The sequence below is a fragment of the Lepidochelys kempii genome, chromosome 2, assembly GCF_965140285.1.
Source record: "Lepidochelys kempii isolate rLepKem1 chromosome 2, rLepKem1.hap1, whole genome shotgun sequence".
NCBI classification, from domain to species: domain Eukaryota; kingdom Metazoa; phylum Chordata; order Testudines; family Cheloniidae; genus Lepidochelys; species Lepidochelys kempii.
Window position 1 is genome coordinate 86685537 of NC_136381.1, and position 22960 is coordinate 86708496.

Below are 22960 nucleotides of genomic sequence, written 5' to 3' on the forward strand. Positions count from 1 at the left end.
CCAACCAGTCCCCACTTCCCTCCCAGCTCCCAGCCTCAGCCTCCCCACCAAACTGGTCCCAGCCTGCCCTCTCACTCTGGCTCCTAGGGCCAGCCCACCTCTGTCTCATCCTCCAACTCCCAGACACAGTTTCTCTTCCCCCTAGAGTCCTAATCTCATCAGACTCTTGTCCCAATCTGTTCCTTTCCAGGAAAGATAACAATCAATGATCTAAACAAAACAAAACCCCAAACATAATTGGATTTTTTTAAATTTACCTTAACTAAAAGTTTAGTTTTTTGCCTTTTAAAAATATTGAAATTTAATTTTCAATTGACAATTTACGCTAAGGCCTAAATTTATCATAATCGATTAAAACAATTTACATTAAATACAAAAAATGTCAAGCAATACACATTTGCTGCCAAGTTTCAAAAGAGAGTGGAATCACTGGACTGGTGGATGTCACTGGAACCGGAGTTTGTTGAAGTACTAAACCAGCTTTTGACAGCAGTAGCCTTCCCCCCCCCCCACCCCGCATTTCAGTTTATTCAACTAGTTCAGTTTAATGACTAGTGTGTTCAAAGTTAAGAAACCAAGTGGAAGCTGAAAAAGGCAAAAAAAACCAACTTGTTTTCATATTCCAATCTATGAATTCAACCTAGGTGTGAGAGGATGACATCTATGAGTTCTAAATTATTGAAGGCCATTTTGACTAGAAAAAATAAATTCAGCTCACTAACTACATATAATGCTTCTTCCTTTAATAAATCAGTTATAAATGGAAAACAAGTTTTGATACACTTTCATATGTTTTCAGCATATTTAAGGTAGTTATTTCATAAAAAATTAAAATGCTGTTTTTGTGCAATGTTATTGATTTTGAACTTCCATTCAAGTAGAGCTTGACATAAATCACAACAAAACAATTTAGTAAATAAGAAATACATTATTCACTATTTTCTAAAATAAAAAGATATGCAAAATATAAGAATTGAATAAATGTTAAGCTATACAGTTGCTTAAATAAACGTGTATCCTCATGGTCAGCAAATGGAAGCATCAAATTTCACATTTAAATCAGCATGTTATAGTTACCAATCAGAATCAAGCTCTCTTTTGGAAAATAACTAAAAAATACAAATGAAAAACACGATTAAAATCAATTATTTAAGTCACAGTTAAAATCTGATTTAAAAATCACTTTGACTTAAGTCAATCTGCCTTGTTCCTTTCCCTTCTCATGTCTGGCTTTTGTTTCCTCTGCATTCCAGTCCTATAGCTTCCTCCTCCATACTGCATGGGTGCCAGCAGAGGGGGCAGCAAGGACACAATCTTTCGAGATTTTAGCAGTTAAAATTGAAGAAGCCTCAGGATAAACATATGCAAACCTGATTTAAAAAAAAAAAAAAAGACTAATAACTTGGCCAAATTCACATGGACAAATGGCACTTCTCTCACACAAACACCAACCACTCTGCCAAATTTCAAGTCTCTGCTCCCAAACATGGGGATAGGAGAGCTTTTCAAAGAAAAATTAAAAATTGGCAAAACGCTATTTTCCCCTTGCCTTGTTCTCAGAAATGGCTGGAACATTTTGGCTGAAACTTTCTAGAATAAATCAGCATGTAACAGATACCCAACAGAGAAAATTTTATCCCAAATGGTTAAAATCTGGTAAATATATAAGGAACAGAAAACAGGGTCTTCTAATGGGGAGCATCAGGCAACCTTAATAATGGGCAGTGCTACCAGTGCCATCTACAATCAGTCACTTAAATTTGGAGTGCATTCCAAGGATCTTGCTAACTCTCCTCAAAAATCATTTAGTCAGCCCTTTGCATAGCAATGTAATAACTATGGACAGGAATCGGTTACGTTTAGAGAGGGAAATGTCTAGGGATTATGTCATTTGGCAGGCCCATTCAGAACTGTGACTGCTGATCCTGCTTGTTAAAAATTGTTAAGCTCTCTCCGAGTCTGGGCTTGAGCTGGCTGCCGCTCACAAGGGGAGCTGCCATGCTGCCACCATTTTCATGATCATGACCACTAATGCAAAAGGAACTCTGCATGTGTATCCTTCACCACTGTATCTAAGCTTTGCTCTGGGGATTTGCCATGTAGTTCCCACACCCTATTCAGAGGAGGAGAAGGGGAGACGTGGAGTCAAGCTGCTGATGTTAGACTGAGTGAGAGGTCATGCAGTCTGCTCCTCTCCTTTCCAGTGCCTGTTGGCCCAGCCCAAGCTTGAAGTCTGAATAGGTGGCATCAGGAAAAAACCTGGATCCCCCCTCCTCCACTCTTTCCTACTCCCCATCCAATCTTCCCATTCCTTTCATCAAGGGAAGGCTGTCCACCTCAAGGCTACATGTTTCCAAACTAACAACGCAACCTGCTAACAGAAGGCATGGAGAGCAAAACAGAAGGCATCAACAGAACGCACCAACATTCAGGCATGGAGAGCAAAATAAGTGTTATGTAAAACAAGTGGTGACAGGTACGTCATCCTAGGGCCTCTGATTTGCAGTGATAGTTGCAAAGGTCTCGGGATAACCTGCCTGCCACCACAAGATTCAGGACATTCTCCTTCCAACACCACTCCTGCTGTGAGGAACAGCTGCCATGTAAGGGAGTCACACTGGGAAGAGAAAAGTAATGTGGGTCAGGAAGTACTGGGCTAAGTATGGAAATAGGACGACTAATGGATATATCTGTGGACATGGCTGTGTGTGGAATTAAGAGATATTTTTGCTGCAAGAAGAGAGAGTATAGAGTTGATGAGGGTTTGTTGTTTAGTTTTTTGAGGGAGTATCTTTGTAAAATTTGGCAACACATCTCTAACATTTATGGGCTACTGAATCAATTTGAATTACTTGTCTAAAACAGCTAAACAAGTATTAAGCATGAAGGCAGAGGAAGAGATAGCAAGTGGAAATTAAAAAAATAGTTTTTTAAATTTACTTGACCTGTATTTGAGATTTCAGTTTCATCATTTTGAACAAACAAAGCTACATCCCATCTTCTACTACTAGAAACTCCATCTTTTCTAAAATAAAAATTAGAGTGGTAGGTCTATCATTTTTGTCTACATGTACTGCTGCTAGGTTCTGATGCTGTGATGCTAACAATCATTTTAGGCTGTGTCTACACTTTTAATTAAATTTGTAACCATCGAGACACATGGTTGGCTCTAAACATGGTACTCACAGCACACAATATTAGTTGCTAGTGACCCAGCCTGTCATATGGTTATCTTCCTGTAATCAGATCATAACACTTATTTTGCTCTTTAGACAAAACCCCTGAACTATGGCTGTATATCTAGTATGGCAATCCTCCTTCCTCTAAGTTCTTTGTGAAATCCCAGAGTACACTGCCCCATGTCCTGCCAGTGCTGCTTTGTGTGCATGTCATGCAGGTATCAAATACCTGCCCAGTTTTCTCAGAATACACCAGACAGACAGACAGTAAGGTAGATGTGGAAAATGGCTGACACACATGGTTGTATTCTGAAAAAAGCTGCTGGTTGCATGCAGTTCAACTATGTTTGTTGTAACTGGGTTGGATAAGAGGGTCACAATTTGATTGTCTCAAGATTGCCTCATCATTCCAATTTCGAAAGCAAATGACAGTGAAAGGTTGTACAAAGGGTAGCAAGAGCAGAGACAGACTAATGACTTTCTAAGCAATCCATTTTTAAACTAAATCAAAGGCCTCTAGACATCTCAGCCAGAGTTTCCTCAGTGGCTCCGTATTCACAGAGCACAAGCACATTCTCTCAAGTCAAAAAACTCAGAGCCCCAGGGGATGTCACAATCAAGCAGTTTTATGCATAAAATTGTTGAGGAACCTCAGAGAGGTACAATTTGATACACAGCCCAGGAAAGCTGCCAGCAAAAGTGAAAAAGAACAGAAAGCAAATCAAGTTGGAAGTAAATTCTGAAATTCCTCACCAAGATAACAAAAGAACATAAAAGAGATGGGTTGGTTGACTCACAGCTAGTAAGGGATCATTGGCTTTAAATCCCTTTTCCACACAGAATTAGATCACATCTGGAACCTATAGTTTAGTCTTCCACAACATTAAATATTTAGATTTGAAACCTTAAACATGATACAATTAGACTGTGCTCTATAAAAGATTCCATGGTTTCAAATAATGGCACCTGTACAAGAGAAACCTTAAAAACAAATGAATGTCCCATAGAAAGGTGTCAATGTAGCCTATCAAGTTTGCCTAATATCAACCAGTATCATTCCATATATTTTCTCATATATAATAATGGTTTCCATCTACAATTGGGAAGAGTGCAACCGGTTATTTCAGATGCAGTAAATTAGATTAGTTTGGTAACATCTCAAAATGAGATTACTGCAATGCATTCTAAATGGAGTCACACCTTAAGGCCAGGCAGGAACAGAAGGTGGTTCGGAATGCAGCTTCCCGATTATTAAGTGCAGTTTCTTGCTAGCATATATCTGTGTTAGTGGCTGGCATTGCATAGTGCCTAACTGGGATGTGTGAGGATGAGGAAAGGGTAAAGAGGATGCATGTACCAAGATAGACGTGGCGGGCAGGATGAAGCCATGTCCTACCCCCTTCAACTTTCCCACCAGAACTGCCCTCAAGCACACATGCTTTCAAAGGGTGTCAGAGGTTTTGCTCCAGTATGTGCTCCCCTAGAACCCTGGGGAATTCTGCCTGGGTCAGCTAGAATTCCTCCAAAGACTCCCATTGCTGTGTGGCAGAGGTATGACAAAATACATTTCAAAAGAACTAGGATCTGGTTCTAGGAACTAGGATCTCAGCACCCTTTCAGTCCCCCAATACTAAAAGTAATGTTTTCTCTGGGTGTGGAAATAAATAAATAGCAAAGACTTCACTTTTTACAGATGTATGTTTTTCCTCTTATCCAGTATTATGTGATATTGATATAAAGGTGTTGTATTGTGACACTGATTAATTGAATTCTGAGTTTAATTCAGGTCTTGGGATGGGTATTTCTACTTGTACACTTATAAAGCAGAATAATTATGTCCACTTCCTACTAGAAATGGTCTGTGCCTCAGCAAACGAGACAAGGTAGGGAAAGGCACATCTGCACTGCTTAAGAAAAGGAGCGATTTAGGTAGCTAGAATATTTGGTCAAAGTGTCATAAGGAAAGAATCCCATCAACTACTGGGAGGAGGGGTGGAGAACAAAACAAAAAAATACCACACTATTCCAGCTACAGTTACCATCAACAGCCAAGGAAACTACTTATAATCGGTGTTCTGCTCTCCTACAGGAGAGTGGTCTTTCCCCTTGCAAGCGCTGAATTTCCAAATATAGCCAAGCACACCATGTTTGTACAGCACCGAGCAGGACAGGGTCCTGGTCCATGACTGGGGCTATTCGGCACTACCACAACTAAACTAAATGGAAGGATAAACAAAAATAGATCTTCAACTAGGGTCCTTGATTTCAACAGGGCAAACTTAAAAAAATTAGCTAAGTGGACTGGAATGAAGAACTCAAGGATTTGAATTTGGAGGAGGCTTGGAATTACTTTAAGTCAAAGTTGCAGAAACTAGCTGAAGCCTGCATCCCAAGCAAATGGAAAAATTCATAGGAAAGGTTTGCAGACCAAGATGGAAGAGCAAGCATCTCAAACAAGTGATTAAGAGAAAGCAGAAAGCCTACAAGGGATGGAGGATGGTATGGAGCAGCAAGGAAAGCTCTCTTGGAGGTCAAAAAGCATAGGGATAAAGTGAGAATTGCCAAAAGCTAAGCAGAGATGGACCTTGTAAAGGGAATTAAAGCCAGTAGTAAAAGGTTCTATAGCCATATAAATAAAAAGAAAACAAGGAAAGAGGATGAGGATGGAGATTAAATATAATCTAGGCATGGCCCAACACCTAAACAAATACTTTGCCTCAGCTTTTAACGAGGCTAATAAATAGCGGGTAGTTGCAGAGTGGCTAATGGGAATGAGGTTATGGATGTAGAAATTACTACATCCGAGATAGAAATCAAACTCGAACAGATTATCCGGGCCCCTCAAAATAGTCCATCCAAGAATATTAAAGGAACTGGCACATGAAATTGCAAGCTCAACAGCAAAGATTTTTAATAAATCTGTAAACTCAGGGGTCGTACTCTATGATTGGAGAATTGTGAATATAGTTCCTATTTTTAAGAAAGGAAAAAGAAGTGATCCAGAAAACTACAGGTCTGTTAGTCTGACCTCAATTGTATGCAAAGTCTTTAAATACTTCTTTCAAAATTTTGTTCAAAGACAGAGGTTAGTGGTAAATGGGATAAAATACAATACAGTTTTACAAAAGATAGATTGTGACAGACCAACCTGATCTCCTTTAAGGTAACTGATTTTTTTAGACAAAGGCAATGCAGTAGATCTTATGTACTGGATTTCAATATGGCTTTTGATATAGTTCCATACGGGAAATTATTAGTTAAATTAGAGAAGATGGGGATGAATATGAGAACCAAAAGGTGGATAAGAAACTGGTTAAAAAAGGGAGACTACAATGGGTCATACTGAAAAGTGACTTGTTAGGCTGAAGGGAGGTTACCAGTGGAGTTCCTCAGGCGTTAGTCTTGGGACCAATCTTATTTAACATTTTTATTACGGACCTTGGCACAAAAAGTTCAAGTGTCCTAATAAAATTTGCTGATGACAAAGTTGGGAGGTACTGCCAATACAGGAGGACCACCAGAATATCATACAGGAAGATCTGGACAACCTTGTATACTGGAGCAGTACAAATGGGATGAAATTTAGTAATGCAAAGTCAGACATTTAGAGACTAGACAAGAATTTCTGCGATAAGTTGGGGATGTATCAGTTGGAAGAGACAGACCTGAGTGTATTGGCTAATCACAGGAGGACTATGAGCCATCAATGTGATGCAGCTGTGAAAAAGGCTAACGCAGTTCTAGGATGCATCAGGTGAGGTATTTCCAGTACAGACAGGGAAATGTTAGTACCATTATACAAGATACTGGTGAGACCTCATCTGGAATGTTGTGTGCAATTCTGGTCTCCCATATTTAGGAAAGATAAACTAGAACAGGTGCAAAGAAGGGCTACTAGGATGATCCGAGGAATGGAAAACCTACCTTATAAAGAGAAGACTCAAAGAGCTTTGCTTGTTTAGCCTAATAAAAAGAAGGCTGAGGGGAAGATATGATTGCTCTCTATAAATACATCTGAAATGTAAATATCAGGGAGAGAGAGGTGTTCAAGTTAAGCACCAATGTGGACTCAAACAAATGAATATAAACTGGCCATCAACAAGTTTAGGCTTGAAATTAGGTGAAGGTTTCTAACCATCAGAGGAGTTAAGTTCTGGAACAGTCTTCCAAAGGGAGCAGTGGGGGCAAAAAAACCCTAACTGGCTTAAAGACTGAGCTTGATAAGTTTATGGAGGGGATGGTATAATGAGACTGTCTACAGTAGCATGTAGCCAATCTGTAAATGCTAGCAGCAAATATCTCCAATGGCTGGTGATGGGACACTAGATGGGGAGGGTTCTGAGTTACTAGAAAGAATTCTTACCCAGATGTCTGACAGGAGGGTCTTGCCCACATGCTCAGGGTCTAACACGGATCACTATATTTGGGGCTGGGAAGGAATTTTCTCCCAGGTCAAGTTGGCAGAAACTCTGGAGAGTTTCACCTTTGTCAGCAGCATAGGGATGGATCACTTGCAGTTTAAATAAGTGTAAAATGGTGGATTCTCTGTAACTTGAAGTCTTTAAATCATGATTTGAGGACTTCAGTAACTCAGCCAGAGGGTAGGAGTCTATTACAGGACTGGATGGATGAAGTTCTGTGGCTTGCAATGTGCAGGAGGTCAGACTAGATGATCATGATGGTTCCTTCTGACCTTGAAGTTAGAGAACTGGATTCAAAAGAGAATTAAATAAGTTTGTGGTGGCTAAGTCCATCAACGGTTATTTTCCAAGATGGTCAAGAATGCAAACCCATGCTCTAGGGGTCCCTAAACTTCTAACTGCCAGAAACTGGGTCACTTGATAATTGCCCTAGTCTGTTTCCTCTAAAGCATCTGGCACTAGCCACTGTCAGATGGACCACTGGCCTGACCAAGTACAGCCGTTCTTATGTTGCTGCACACAATAAAGCAGGGTGAATTGATTTAAATCACCAACTGTCTATCATGACTGAAATCAGTAAGCAGGACACCTTGATTTAATCAATCAACTTTAATTATGTTTTGTATTTGTACTTAGTTATTTTCCTAAAGAAAGGTTAATTCTCATTGGTCAATAACCATTAAAACATATTGATTTGCAACCAAATATAGTCTTTATACTAAATGTGGTGCTTTTTGCAAGTAGGTGGATACACAACATCTGTACACATTTGTTTAAGCAATTATATAGTTTAATTCAAATTCTTAATTTTTACATTTTTATTATGCTGGAAAATGGCAAACTATACATTTCTAATTTACTAGATGATTATTTTTTACTTGTGATTTATATCAAGCTCTACCTGGATGGAAATTCAAATTCAATTAAATGCACAAAATCAGCATTTTAAAATGCTTTTTTATTAGTTACAGAAAGCTTTCTTAAATGTGGATACATAAACAAGTTTGTCAAAAATATGTTTTGCATTTAAAAACCTAATTGATTTACTAGAAAGAGAACGTAGTTATTGCACTGAACTAATTATTTCTGGGTACCATGTTGTTCAAGATTGTAGAACTAGTAGATCTCACCCTCTCACACCTAGGTATTTACTCAGATTGAAAAAGCAGAAAAGCTTATTTTCCTCTTCCAGTTTCCCTTAGTTTCTTAACTTTGAATGAATTAATCATTGAACTGAACTAGTTAAATCAACTGAAAAAAGAACATATTCTCCCTGAACAAGCAGAAGAGGCTACTGCGGCCAAGAGCTAGTTTAGCACTTCAAGGAACTCTGGTTTCAAGTGCTTGGCCAGCAACTTTCACTGCTCAAATAGTTTCACGTTCTTTAAAACTTAGCACCAAACATGTACTGTTTATTATATTTGTATTTAATTTAAATTTTATTTTAATTATTGAAAGTTTAGGCTTTACATGGTTGTCAACTTCAAATAGATATATTTAAAAAAATAAACCTGTATTTATTATAAATTAAAAATCCATTTAAAAATAATTTTTATCCATCCTGCAATAAAGCTAAAGGGAGGAAATATCCCAATCCATTCAAAGGAGCCAGCAATTACAAAATTTACTCATGTCTGATCATACTAATATGATGAAGGGAGAAGAGTAAGAATCTGAACAAGAAAAATGCAGGTGCCTAGTAGATTAGAGGAACAGAAAGGAGAAGGGAAAAAAGTTTGTCCCCAACTTTTTTTTTTTTTTGAAGTCACCAAGAGTTCGTTGTTAACCAGTCACTGTAGCAGTATTTTTGAAATTCTACACATAAGCTACAATAATGTGAAGATCTTGCCCTTAACCAACTAGCTGTCAAAGAGTGATTGATTAGTTGTCCTGTAGGGAACAGTTAAACCAAACTGCAGCACCAATCAAATTTGAGGCAATTCTAAATGACAATTTTTAATTCAACCCATAGTAGAGCTAAGGGGCTTCATCAGAATGTATGTTTCAATATAATTAGGCAAAATCAGTTTCCTCTACATAATACGAACAGCTGTGTGCTGCGTTGCCATGTGCTAAATCCAAGATTAAATTTGGGATTCTTGCTCCCTTAATTGCCAAAGCTGACTAAACACAACAGAAGCAGGAAGCCAGGGAGAAGAGTGAACAACTCTGACAGCATATCTTCTAAGAAGGCCAATGGAATAGAACCAATGGATGCCATTGGTTTGCTCTTCTGCAATGACATATCTCTGCATATGGCCACAGATTCCTGGTGGCGGGATATACAAATTATTGTATTATTCTTTAATGTTCCATTTTTACCTGTCCAGGCAATGTTACTCTCCAAGTTCATCAGTACATAAACTATTAAATGAATACTGAGCCAAATTCTCTGCTGGTGTAAACAGGTGCAGCTCCACTGACTTCAATATTTTGGACCACTATTTTTAAAGGAGTGTGAGATGGGGTATATAAACTCCACATTGGAACTGAAGGGCTTCAGAAGCAGTCCCAGGCCCAGCTGACTTCAACCTCTCGCACCTGCAGATCCTGCTCTAGGTAGAGAAGGAACTTAAAAAGGGAGCCAGACTGCTCAGAAGGGGACATATAGGATAGGAAGAGAGACCTATCCTGAAAGCTCTTGAACAAGTGAACTACAGAAGCCTTCACTGCCAGGAAGTGACTACCAGCTGGGCTGAAGGTTTAGTTATTTTCTTTTTTGCTATCCTCCGTTGGACTTTGAGGAGAGATGAATGGTAGGAAGTGACCCAACCTCGAGAAAGTCCAGGGCATCTGATAGTGTTGCTTCTGATAGGGCACTGGGCCAGAGCCTACTAAAGCAGGAGGGCCCAAGCTCCCTTAACAGCTACCCTATTTGCAGAGAGGGCATAAACCTCCCTTCCACAACCCACTCTCAGCAGTAAGGAGAGGATAGAGATATCGAAAGCCCCAAGGCAGAAGATGGATTTAAGACCTTCATTGCTGCAAGGATGTGGGGCTTTATATATTTCTTTGAACTCTGTCACCCCAGAAGGGGGTTGAACAAATTGGTGACCTGGCCTGAGGCGTGTTGTCTCAGTGTTGGAATGGTTACTGGTGAGAGGCACCAGTAACCAGGCAAAGTGGGAAGTCCAGCAACCTAACTACTAGACACCACCACCAGTAAGCCCAGGTCTTGTCATAGAAGGATACACATAGGAAAAATACTAGTGCAGGAAGAGGGGAAGGTAGCTAAGGAGAGCTGCAAACTTTAACCACTACTGTGAAACACTCAAACAGGGGAAACTGAATGAGTATACTAACTGTATATTTACAGCAAAATTTTATACTAAGGAGTTCATATATTTTGAAACTACCTCCTGTAGATAAGGAACTGAGTTTGTGAAACTTCAGATATTCTCGATAATGTCTGCAAAGCATTCTAAATTAAAACAGCTTCACAGCTTGTGTAACAACACAACACACTACTGGAAATTATTTGCCATTTCTAAAGCATTCTTTTCTTGATTCCTTAGTGATGTCCAACACCATTAAAAAGTAACTGCCCAGTTTACTGTCGATTTAACAGTTACTGTATTTCATGTCTGCCAAATAGAACAGAAGTATTATACTTCTGCTTAGGTAATTGCCAAAATTCTTGCTTAGGGGGATTGTGTTTTATTTAGTTTCTGGGACAGAAGGAGGGGTGGGGGAAGGAGGGAGTGAAAAGCCTCTCTAATCCCTTTACTGAATTTTGCATCACGTTGACTGGGTAAGGTGGGAAGAAGGAAATTTAAACATTAAACAATGCCACTATATCTTTAACCAGCAATCATAGACAATCTCCAGTTTCCCATGCTGTACCTTCATATTCTACAATGTACTTTGTTATAACAAAATCCAAGACACCCAAACGGGGAAACTGAACAAACGTACTAGAGAATTGAAAACAGTGAAACTGACGATACCCAAACTTCTTTTAAATGCACAAAGGAAGCATACTGAACAAATAGAGAATTATTTTTGAATTATGTGCCAATCATTTTCAGACAAACAGATCTAAGGTGTTAATTGTTAAGTTGTTGTTATACTAAGTAGCAAGTTATCACACACAAGCGTGACAGTTGTTTTGATGGTATTTCTTTACTGTGCTATAAAGACATATAGAATTTATATTTATATGCTTGCTTGCAGTCTCTAAAACCAGGATTCATAAAAAAAATCTGTCAAGATATCCATTAAGTGAAACAAAGTGCATCCATATGACTAACAGCATTTCAGATATAACATTGTTCAGCTCCTACATTGTAGGATTTTTAACCAGTCCACTAGAAGGGACTTCATTAAACAAAAATGGAAAAATATGAAAAAGGAGCGTGATAAAATAAAAAAAAAATGGCTTCAACAGCCAAAACAATGTTGATTTAAAGTTATTCTAGCATATTTTAATAGCAGCAATCATTTCTTTCCTATAAAGTTTTCTAAAATTCAGGGGGAGAGTGGATTATCTCTCACTCATGCAGCTGCTTTTGACTTTCTCTTTTCTTCCACATAGCCCTCAAGTGAGGGCTAAATAAAAACAGAGGGTGTACTCACTCCTCCCACAATAAAACCCAAAGGAGAAGTCTCCATGAGGAACCTCTCACAGAGTTCTTCCTGGAAGGTTACTGTTGAAGAATGGTTCACACATCTGTGAAACAGGCATAGGACCTATCCAGACATCAGTTGGATCTCCAGGGATGTGTGTGGATCCTGGGAAATTTTTCGTACGACTGGGCCATATATGCAGAGGCTCTTTCCCCCAGTACAGTTATGGCTTTTGGTGCCACCAGAGGTGCTGGAACAATTTTTATACTGGGGATCCTGAGAGCCATTGAGCCAAACTGTAAACCTTTATATAATGGAAGCCACTCAAACTGGAAACCACACCCCCCCTGCACTCCTAGTTCCAGCACCTATGGGTGCCACCTCCAAACTGTTTGCTGACCACTCCTGCTCTCACCCCAGGTGCCTGCTAAATGAGAATCCCTGAAACAGAGGGACTTTAAGGAAAAGATAACACACCCCAGGAAATACTACTATGCTGGATAAGAAAGGTAATCTCCAAAGCCATGGAAGCCCCTCACACTTGGAAACCCAGTTCTCATCAACTCTCCACCAGCCCTTCCCAGAGATCCTTGGATTCACAGACAATCCGCCCTGAGGCCTGGGGGATTTGAAGATGACACAGAAAGCAGATTTTTTTTTTAAATTCCCTCCTGTGAAGAAAGGTTCCCCTTATGTTGTTCTAGGGAGCAAAACCCCACCTCCTCACCCTGAGATATGATCTTAAGATTTGGTTACTTCTCACAAAGACCACCTAACAATCATTCCCTTCTAGACCTAGAAATCTATAATTATTTATTATTTCTATTACTGTAACACCAAGCACCCTGAACCAGGACCTCATTGTGCTAGGCGATATACAAACAGAACAAACAAGATGACCTTATAATGACTTTTGCAGCAGCATTCTGAATGGCTTAGCAGGGCAAGATTGCATGTGAAAAAGATGTTGCAATAACCGAGATGTGAGACAAGAACTTGGATGAGAAAGCATTAGATGTGTGGGTTGATAGGAAAAGCACTGTGATGCTGACAGACCAGGTGCCAGCTCATGCAAAGGCCCAGGGCTTCACTGAACACTGACAAATGCATCGCTGGAAATTAGTCTCGCTTACTCAGATATGAGTGTTGAAAGAATATGTTTAGACTTTATGGAATACTTGTAGGATGCTTATATACTTATAACTTTATACTATGGAATACAAATATCGAGTGTTTGCATTGTAAACTTCTGTCGTGTAACATCCCAAACAGGAAAAGCAGCATTAAGATAAAGTGCTCGTCCTGCACACAAGATGGGCAAAGGAGTCATTGGTAGCCTCAAAAGGACAGAGACCTTGTTGACTGCATTCCTCACTCCCTACAGGGAGGGAAGGCCTGCACATGAACTCGCCCCATCAACATGAATTCTGGGGTGACGGAGATAATCCCTGACAAGGAGAAACTGGATATTTATGCTGTCTGGAGTCTGGGGGCAAAGATTCATAAACATAAGCAAGAGAGCCCCATATTGCTTGGCATAGGTCAGCCCTAAAGGATAAGAGGAGAGCTGATTATAGAAGCTTATATTATCTTTTAAAAATCTAAGACTAACTCATTTGTGTTTGTATGTTTCCCGTTTTAATTTTCTAAATAGCTCATTTCTTTTCTTAGTTAATAAATCTTTAGTTTATTATGGGATTGGCTACAGGTGTTGTCTTTGGTTTGAGATCAGAGTACAACTGACCTGGTGTAAGTGACTGGTCCCTTTGGGAATGGGAATAAACTGAATCTTATGATTTTTGGTGTAAAGTGACAGACGCATGGCTAGAAAGGTTTAAACATCCTGCAAAATAAATAACCCTCAAAAGACAGGTGGGGAGAGGATGTTTGTGGTTTTGTGTATTTACAGATGTATGAGTAGGGTCGACAATGTAGTCAATAGTCCCTGTATATGTTGTATTCTGATCATTCTGATTTAAAAAAACATCCTAACATTTAAATGAATTGTAAACGTGGGATCTCTCTGTATTCATCTCTCTTTGAAATATATAGCAAATAAACTGAATAGCGGAGGAACAAGGCAAATTGCCTTATGTTAATTATATAGCTAAATTCCGGTGATGGACCTCCTTCAAAGTCATGCTAATAACCTTTTGAACTCCCAACTTGTCAAAAGACATGAAATTGTATAAAAGATCTTTGGATCCTGATTCTAGCATCTCAGATCTGCTTAAGCTTCATCAGGGGAAGTTTGACTCACAAGACTGAGGTCCCAGTTATGCTGGTAAGCCCTGAATAGGATATTTTGACATTGGACTATAACCTATGAATTATTTCTGAAAGAACTCTTTGCAACTACAAAGCTCACCATCTCTGCTATGAATCTGAACCTCAATGAATTGAACTCATGTCTGTATGTATATTGATCTTTTAACCATACTCTTGTTTAATAAATTTTAGTTTAGTTAATAAGAATTGGCTGTAGCGTGTATTTGGGTAAGCTCTGAAACATTCATGAAGCGGGAGGTAATGTGTTCGATCCTTTGAGATTGGTAGAACCTTTTCTTTTATAAGATGAAATCAAATTTTCAGAAGTCATCATATTTGACTTAGGTACCTGGATGGAGGCCTGAGGCTGGATCACTTTAAGGGAACTGTGTTGTTTGGACTTTTGAGTAACCAGTGAGGTAGTAAAGAAGCTGTTTTAATCTGGCTTGGTAATTTTAAGTATTGGAATATCCACCATCTTTTTGGGGATTGTCTGCCCCATTCTTTGCAGTTCACCCTAACTGAGTGACCACAGGTGGCTTCCCACTAGGACCCTGGTCACAGTGACCATCACATAGTCCAGCTTGCCTGGGTGGCAAGATAGGAGACTGTGCGTCCATGGGAAAGCACTATATCAGTCTCAGGAGTTCACACTTGTTACCAGGTTGGTAAAATCTAATTACAGAACATACAGGTCAGTCAGTCTGGGGGTTTTGCCCTGCTTTTTGACAGTCTGCTCTGAGGTTGGCACTCATGCTCATGAGCAGCTCCAAAGAGTGTGACAGCCATATCTTAGAGATGCTATGCATAAAAGAATTGGCAAGATTTAGATATAGCCTTGAAAGCAGTCCAAATCCAGTAAGGGCTGGATGGTGGTGTTGTCCACAGTGATCAAGAAATGAGGTAGCAGGTAGGATTCGCAGGGGGATGGATTAAGAGCTTTTAGCCATGTTTAGCTTGAGCTGCCAGCTGGACATCCACAAACAGATGTCAGACAGGCCAAGATTTTTAGCTTGATCAGAAAGAGACTGGTCTGCATTAGAGAGGGACATCTGTGAATCAACAGCATAGAGATGGTAGTTGAATTTGTCTGTGGATGAGACTACCCAGAGATAAAAGCACATAGAGAATGGAAGGGGACCAAGTACAGAGCCCCAACAGAAAGTTGGGGAGGACAAGGAGGCTCCTTCTCAGAAGGCACTGATGATGCAGTTAGAGAAGTGGAAAGAGAACAAACAGAGGTCACAGCCAACCCAAGGGAAGGCAAGATTTTCAGGAGAAGGCTCAGCATTGTCAAAGGTGGCTGACGGGTCAAGAAGGAGGAGGGTGGAATTCTGAGCTTTGGTTAGGAAGAGGTCCTTTCTGAGAGCTGTTTCAGTGGTGAGCAAGGGAAGAATCTGCATTAGGGAGGACTGAGGCAGGAACTGGAAAACAGGAATGCCAGACTGTGGTTATAAGTGCATTCAGTGAACTTAGAGATGAAAGGAAATGAGGCAGATGTTTGAGTGGCAGGTGGGGTCAAGACTGTTTTTAAAAAAAAAAGATGGAAGAGACTTAAGCATGGTTGTGCTTGTGAAGGGGGAAGAACCTGAGCACAATAAGAAGTTAAGGAGAAGAGTAAGGATGGTGTTGAGAGTGGGCATGAGGGAGATCAGGAGATGGGGTCACAAAGGCAAAGGAAGAGAAGAGGAGAAAGTCGTGTTTCTGTGATGGGGAAAAGGCAGTGAGAGCTGTAGGAGGGGAAGGTGGAAAGGAAAGCAAACCAAGAGGAGGAGGGTCATATAATATTTTTCCAGTTTTTTCTTGGAAGAAAACAGTGAGATCCTGTGCTGGAAGAGAAGTAGAGGCAGGATGATGTGAGGGTTTGAGGAGTGAATTACAGGCAGCTGGGATTGAGGACATGGGAGTCAACTAAACCGAAAGATGTTTAGCGAGGAACATGGCAGAACTGAACAAGGAGAGAACAAATTTGTAGTGAAGGACGTCAGCCTGATCGGGGATTTTCACCAGAGACAGATTGTAGCATATTAATGCTATCACTAACCAGTGATAAAAATAAATTGGTTACTATTGTGCTGCCATTACTCCATGCTTTAAGAGTACTTACAAAAAATCTACTTTACATTAAAAAAAGGGAATTGGGATAGCAGGAGTAAGTGAAGGTTGAGAGAGTTATGCTTAATGAGAAAAAAGCTTTGACATGAATCATGACATTTATACAGTACAGCAGTAAATTTCTTGGTCTCAGTCAAAATGTGATTATTGTTGCAACACACACATCATCATGAACTAATGATTAATTTATCTAATCTGTTACATATAAGCAGCAATAACTATTTGCACCATATTGTACTCCAGAGATTTGGGCATACAATGTTCTATTAATAATTTAAAATTTGGAGAGAGATTATAAAGAATATATTAAAGATGAAATATAATGACAAAGCAAACATCTGATAATTCATTTCTGCCCTGCAATAGGGCACAACTAAATTTAAGTGAAATGCAAATCTCTTCCAATAAATTAAGAAAGTACAATGTATAATTAAAATATTGAACTTCCTATGCAACATTTCCCATCTCCCACAAGACAAAACAACCCACATGTCTGCAATATTGGCAAAAAGGGGTAAAATTAAATTTCATTACTGGAAAAGTATCTTTTCTAAAGGTTACATGGTAAAAATTGTCTTCAGAGTCCACTCAAGGAAAAGCTATTAACTGACTGAAGTGGTCTTCCAGTAAAGGTGGAGAAGAACTGTACTCCGTGCATATGGGATTCTAGGGGATAGGCTCTTAAGAGATGAGCCTCATAAGGAAAGTCTGTCATACACGTTGCACTATATTGAAGGATGAGCAAACCATTTTAAGAACTTGTGCCATATGGATCAGTTCCGAGGTTTGTTTTTTTAAGAGGCCAGAAGGGACTATTATGATCATCTAGTTTGATCTCCAGTATAAACACATGCCACAAGACTTACCTAATTAATTCCTATTTGAATTAGAGCACATCTTTTTAGAAAAAAAAAAGGAGTACTTGTGGCACCTTAGAGACTACCCAATTTATTTGAGCATAAGCTTTTGTGAGCTACAGCTCAACTCACGAAAGCTTATGCTCAAATAAATTGGTTAGTCTCTAAGGTGCCACAAGTACTCCTTTTCTTTTTGCGAATACAGACTAACACGGCTGTTAGTCTGAAAACTGTCTTTAGAAAAACATCCAATCTTGATTTTAAATTTTCCAGTGATGGGTCATCTGCAAACTATTAGTTATAATTTTGTGTTTTCTTTAGGCCATTTCATTAACAATTTTTTTTTAAATATCATAGGCCTAAGATCCAATCCTGTGGGACCCACCACTAGAAATATTGATCTATGTAGTATCAATAATTGCAAGACTAGGAGTATGAGGCAGCCAGTTGTGGTAGTATGGGTTTTTGTTTTTGTTTTTTTAAAAGAAGACACTTATCCTGCATTAGTATTCTGTAATAACCTGCTTTATAACTTAAGTTTTAAGTTTGTTTGGCATGTAGTTTATCAAAATGCTTAACATTTCTTCTTATATACTTTATAGGTTGATAAAGTGTTTCAGAATCAGGTTCTTAGGAGATGGTTTTGGGTCTTGATTATTCAAAAAGTTATGTATCTGCTTAGCTATAAGCAATGCATAGTCCCTTCAGTTTCAATGGGAATATTCCAATGCTCAAAGTTAAGCAGGTGCATACTGTTTACAGGCTTGGTGCCTTAATTTAACCCTTAATTGTACAAGAGTCTCTATCTTCTACTTTCTCTCATGATTTCGTTCCCTTCTGTATGCCCCCTTACATGATTACTTTTCACAGAAAAGCCTGGATCTATAACAGGAAGGGGTTTTGTGTGCTTGTTTCAATCAACATAGCATTTTTGTAATAGAAATGTTACTGCTAAACACTTTAACAAACAGTTGGAAGTGTGTCATAACATCAGGAAAACTATCAATTTAGAAATACATTAAATTTTGAAATAAATTGTATGTGAAAAATCTACTGCTCCACCTGAAATTAGTGCTCTAATATGCCACAGTCAATGAATTTACCAGAACATTTCCTTTAATCAAGTAACTAAAGAGAGAAGAAGTTTTCAACAATAAGACATTATTGAATCAAGTCTTCAAATTAAGACCTTTTTAAATGATCCCCCACAGAAGAACTCCTTCGTAGAGTTGCACACTATCAGGTATTGATAGAGTTGCACACTATTAGGACCCCACACATTCTTTGAGAGGAAATTCCTGTGTATCGGATCTCAGACCTGTTGTGATTTTCAGAAATCTGAAGAAAAAAAATCCACTGATTTCCCTCCCTGCGGTAAGTTAAACATTCAAAGTCAATAAAAGAATCCTACAGCAGTCAAAGAGACTGCTCTGGAATTAAGCTGATACTGAAGATCTGATGGAAGGCCCAGAACAAGACAAATCACCACCAGTCTACGTTCTGGTGACAATGGCATCTAAAATGCCTCACTTGCAATATCAATATCAGTAGTATGTTGCTTTTCTAGTCAACACACAAAAGTTCATTCAATGGCACTTTCACTCGTGAAGAATCCAAATAAACTGATGTACAGCAGTCTTCTTTTTTAAAAAATCTCACTAACTCTTGAAAATATTTACATTTACATTTTATTTTAAAAGAATGGTCTGTTTTCATCTTTTTTGTCAACATCTTATTTCCATCAACTTCAGGCACGGTAAGTCAAGAGTTCATACATTAATGTTTGGTAATTACTGATCACTAGAGCTGGCCAAAAAGTTAAATGAATTTTGTGAAAAAAGCTTAAATATTTTTGATTCAATTAAATTTTGACTCACACTTGCCATATTGACCAGCAGTTTTCAGATTTACCATGGTTATGAGAAACCATCTCATTCTGAATTAGACACTGAAAACTAAAAAGTAGCATAGCCAGCTTTATACAGAATTGTGTTATCAGATTCCCTGCCCACCTTCCAGAAATCTCTGACCCAGATTCTCAGCAAGGATAAACCAGCAAGCGCCACTGAAGTCAATGTCCCTACTTTGATTTACCCAGTTGAGAATCTGGCCTTGTAGATTCTAGCAAGTCTCCAGTAGTTCATAACTGTGCCCACTCTGGTCACTTCAACATCCAGCGACAGTCAAGTCCTCCTGCTAACCTTACACTTCTTTCCAATCACCATTGACTCCACCAATTCATGTTCTGTCTAGGCTTCTAGATAGGAAGCCTACGAAAATTGTAAAGCTAATAGGCATATAAAGTACCTCACTAGTCTCATAACTATTCTAACAAATTCAAAGGGAAGTACAATTTTGATTCACAAATAAAGATTAGGTCCTAATTTTTCTAGTATCAAAAAATGTTCAGACATACGTCATGCTTATTTAAATAAAAGTATCAGACTAAATTATGCTGGATTGCGTAAAATAGTAAAACCACAGGTTTTTCCACAACCCAACATGATTGAGTCTGATACCTAAAAGAAACCCACAGTAATCACAGCATATGTATTATTCTTATTTAGAAAGAAAAATGGCTACAAGCTGTACTTGTTTTATGCACAAAAACAGTTGCTGTTGGTCAAGGTGTCTTGCTATATGAAGTTATCTGCACAGTCTATTTTTGGCTTCTTTGCCTTGCAAACTATTATAGATAGAAGGTGATATTCTTGTTTTTCATAAACATGATGAGCCTCTAATGTTTTTAATAGTGGTAATTTGACTTAAGCATGCTGTTCTGGATATTTATATTAGGTTATACAACTTATCTCTAGGACGAGGAAATTTCATTTATTTCCTCTTCAGAAGGTAGCCTTAGTAACTAACTTCTTAAAATTGTTTTTCCCATAATGAATAAATGAAGCTAAATGGCGCTTGTCAGCACTGAAGAGCTAGATACAAACCCACAGTGAATGCAAAGAACACAGATTGGATCGAGCCAACAAAACACTTACAGCTGACCTCTTCTTTATTAGCCTTAGCAATTTTTAAATTACATTCCGTAATATGATTCCAATGTGAGGTGGTAGTGGCCAGCCAGAGAAGAAATTATAACTATTACAACAGACAAATAAATGCCTACCAAATTAATAACTAAAAATTGGATGAATTTTAAAAAAAATAATTTAAACAGCTATAAAAAGGAAGAAGAGTGGTTCACAATGAGGAATTTTAGACAAAACAAGACCATTCCATTGTTATCCCAAATTTTCTGCAAGCACAGTAAGAATGCAGTATGCTGGCAACCTGCTATAACCCAACAACTCTTTCTCTGATGCACTCCAAAAATAAATAAATTTTAGCAACAAACAAACAATCTTGCCCAATTTTGGTAATAAAGTTGTCTAACTCTCTTCACTGTAGAACAGAATGTGTCTATTTGCTGGTATTAGTCTTAGACAGCATACATCTAATGTTGTATTACATGATGGTATAGACTCAAGGGGTTAGCAGTCGCTCTGAACAATCCTTAAAGTGAAGATATTACATATTTGTTTTTAGAATCAGGAAATTGAGAAACAAAGGGGAAAGGAACTGACCACTGATTAGGTGTCATTTTCAAACAATGAATCAACGGTGTGCATGTTTTACAATCCAATGATGTTTCTAGCATACAGGGTGCAAAATCCATTCTAACATGATTGTGTGTTCAGACCATCAGAGAGTGCCTTCACAAATGCAAGAAAAACAGATCTAATTAAGGCTCGTATGTGGATGCCAATAATCTAGTTAGTTGATGTATTAGTATTTTTTTTCCTTCATACCTCCCCCGAAACAGAGTAGTTCTCTGATTAGCTGATATAGACTATCTTTATTAATTTAAACAATTTGATATACACTCCTGCCACCTATACTGTAAAGAAATTCTGATTGGATGGTTCATATACTCGTTCACACTCATGAACTGAAGTTACAGAGTGAAACAGTTCTCTCAAACAATTTTTATCATCCGGTCATCCCTTTTATTTCAAGGTTGTCCATACCCGAAATACCCCTCTTTTTTCCCCCCCGAGGCTAAGTCAGTCAAGACTACATTTTCTTCATAACCTCAACAACCTGATGTTCTGTTGTCTACTGCACTGTCATCTCAGCAATTCCTGTCCTACAATAGGGTGACCAGTATTTGCACAGAAAGCTCCAAATGTGATTTCCTTCTGCCAAAATCATTCCAAGTTCCCAAAACTTTTGCTTTTCTTGTTAATTGCTGCCATAAACTGTTTATTTTGAAAATGGTTCCACTTTTTTTCCCCAAGATTATCTTCCATATTACCTTTTCCCAGGACAGACTGATTATTTGGTGTTTGTCTCATTAGTTTGCACTTCAATACTGAACAATTCTTATACAGAACATAAACCACAATACACCATTCTTTTAAATTTTCCATTTTGTTTTTACTTCATTTTCAATTTAGCATGCAATTTTCTAAATTTAGCCTCTTTCAAAATGTTACCTTCCTCATGGCCTTTTCTGTACCAAGGTAAACAAGCTAAACCCCCAATAGAGACCTTTGTAGAGTGACTTATTAACTCCATTAATCCTAAACTGCTCCAGAACTACCACCAAGTTATTTTTAGTATCACCAATTGTTGGAAATAATATTATTGTAACAATGCTTTTAATGGACTGATAATTTTCAGTAGTCATATACTACTTCCTTATTTTGCATTAGGCCCATTTATTCTACTAGTATCCACTACAATAGCTGATTCCTGCAACATCTCACTACAGGTCTTAAGAGGCGTCAAGCCCTTCTGGACTGTGATAAATTTGACCCTTCAAATAATTTGTGCCAACAGTCCCTATGTAAGTTGTTTTGTGGGCACTGTGCTCCATACATCAATTCAATTTTACTCACATTCTAAAAAGGGGGGAGTGGGGACACACTACATCTTACAAGTAAATTTTAGATGGGCATCATGAACTCAAATTTCATCCAAAATTTAGATTACAAAAACCCAAACTTAATGAATTTAAGTCTAATAGGTTTCCATGTTTTTGTTTTGAAATTCCAGTGGAAACTGTTGCTTCTAAATAAACAAACAATCCCCAGAAGTGATAAGTAGCTTAAAATGAAACAGATTGCATTAATTAATTGTTCAAGCAAGGAGAAATGCAAAAAGCAAGCACGACATACAGCAAAGAGAAAACTGGATTTATAAACATTTCATTTTAATGAATTTAAACACATTATTAGTAACAAAGAAATGTGTTTGCTTACAAAATTTAGGACCCAATGCCAATGAAAATTTTGGGCCTCATGATCCCTTTTTGGGAGTGAAGGGTTATCTTGTGAAGAAGCAGGGAAAATAATTTTACATTTGTAATATTTCCTCTTAACATGGAATTGTTTGAATAATGACAAAACTATGAAAAAAATCATTTAAAATTCTTTTTTTAACTGCGACTTCAATTTTTTTGACCATCTCTACCAATTACAAAGGCCAAGACTAAGCTTTGTTGTACAAGGGAAGCCTCCCACATGGGGCAATGAAAACTCAGAATTTGGTGGAC

General features: G+C 38.3%; 1 protein-coding gene across 2 annotated transcripts in view; it reads right to left on the minus strand.

Annotated features, from left to right (window-relative positions):
• The window catches only part of EPB41L3 (erythrocyte membrane protein band 4.1 like 3), a 198112-nt gene that overhangs the window by 149130 nt on the left and 26022 nt on the right, over nucleotides 1-22960 (minus strand). The window lies entirely within an intron of this gene.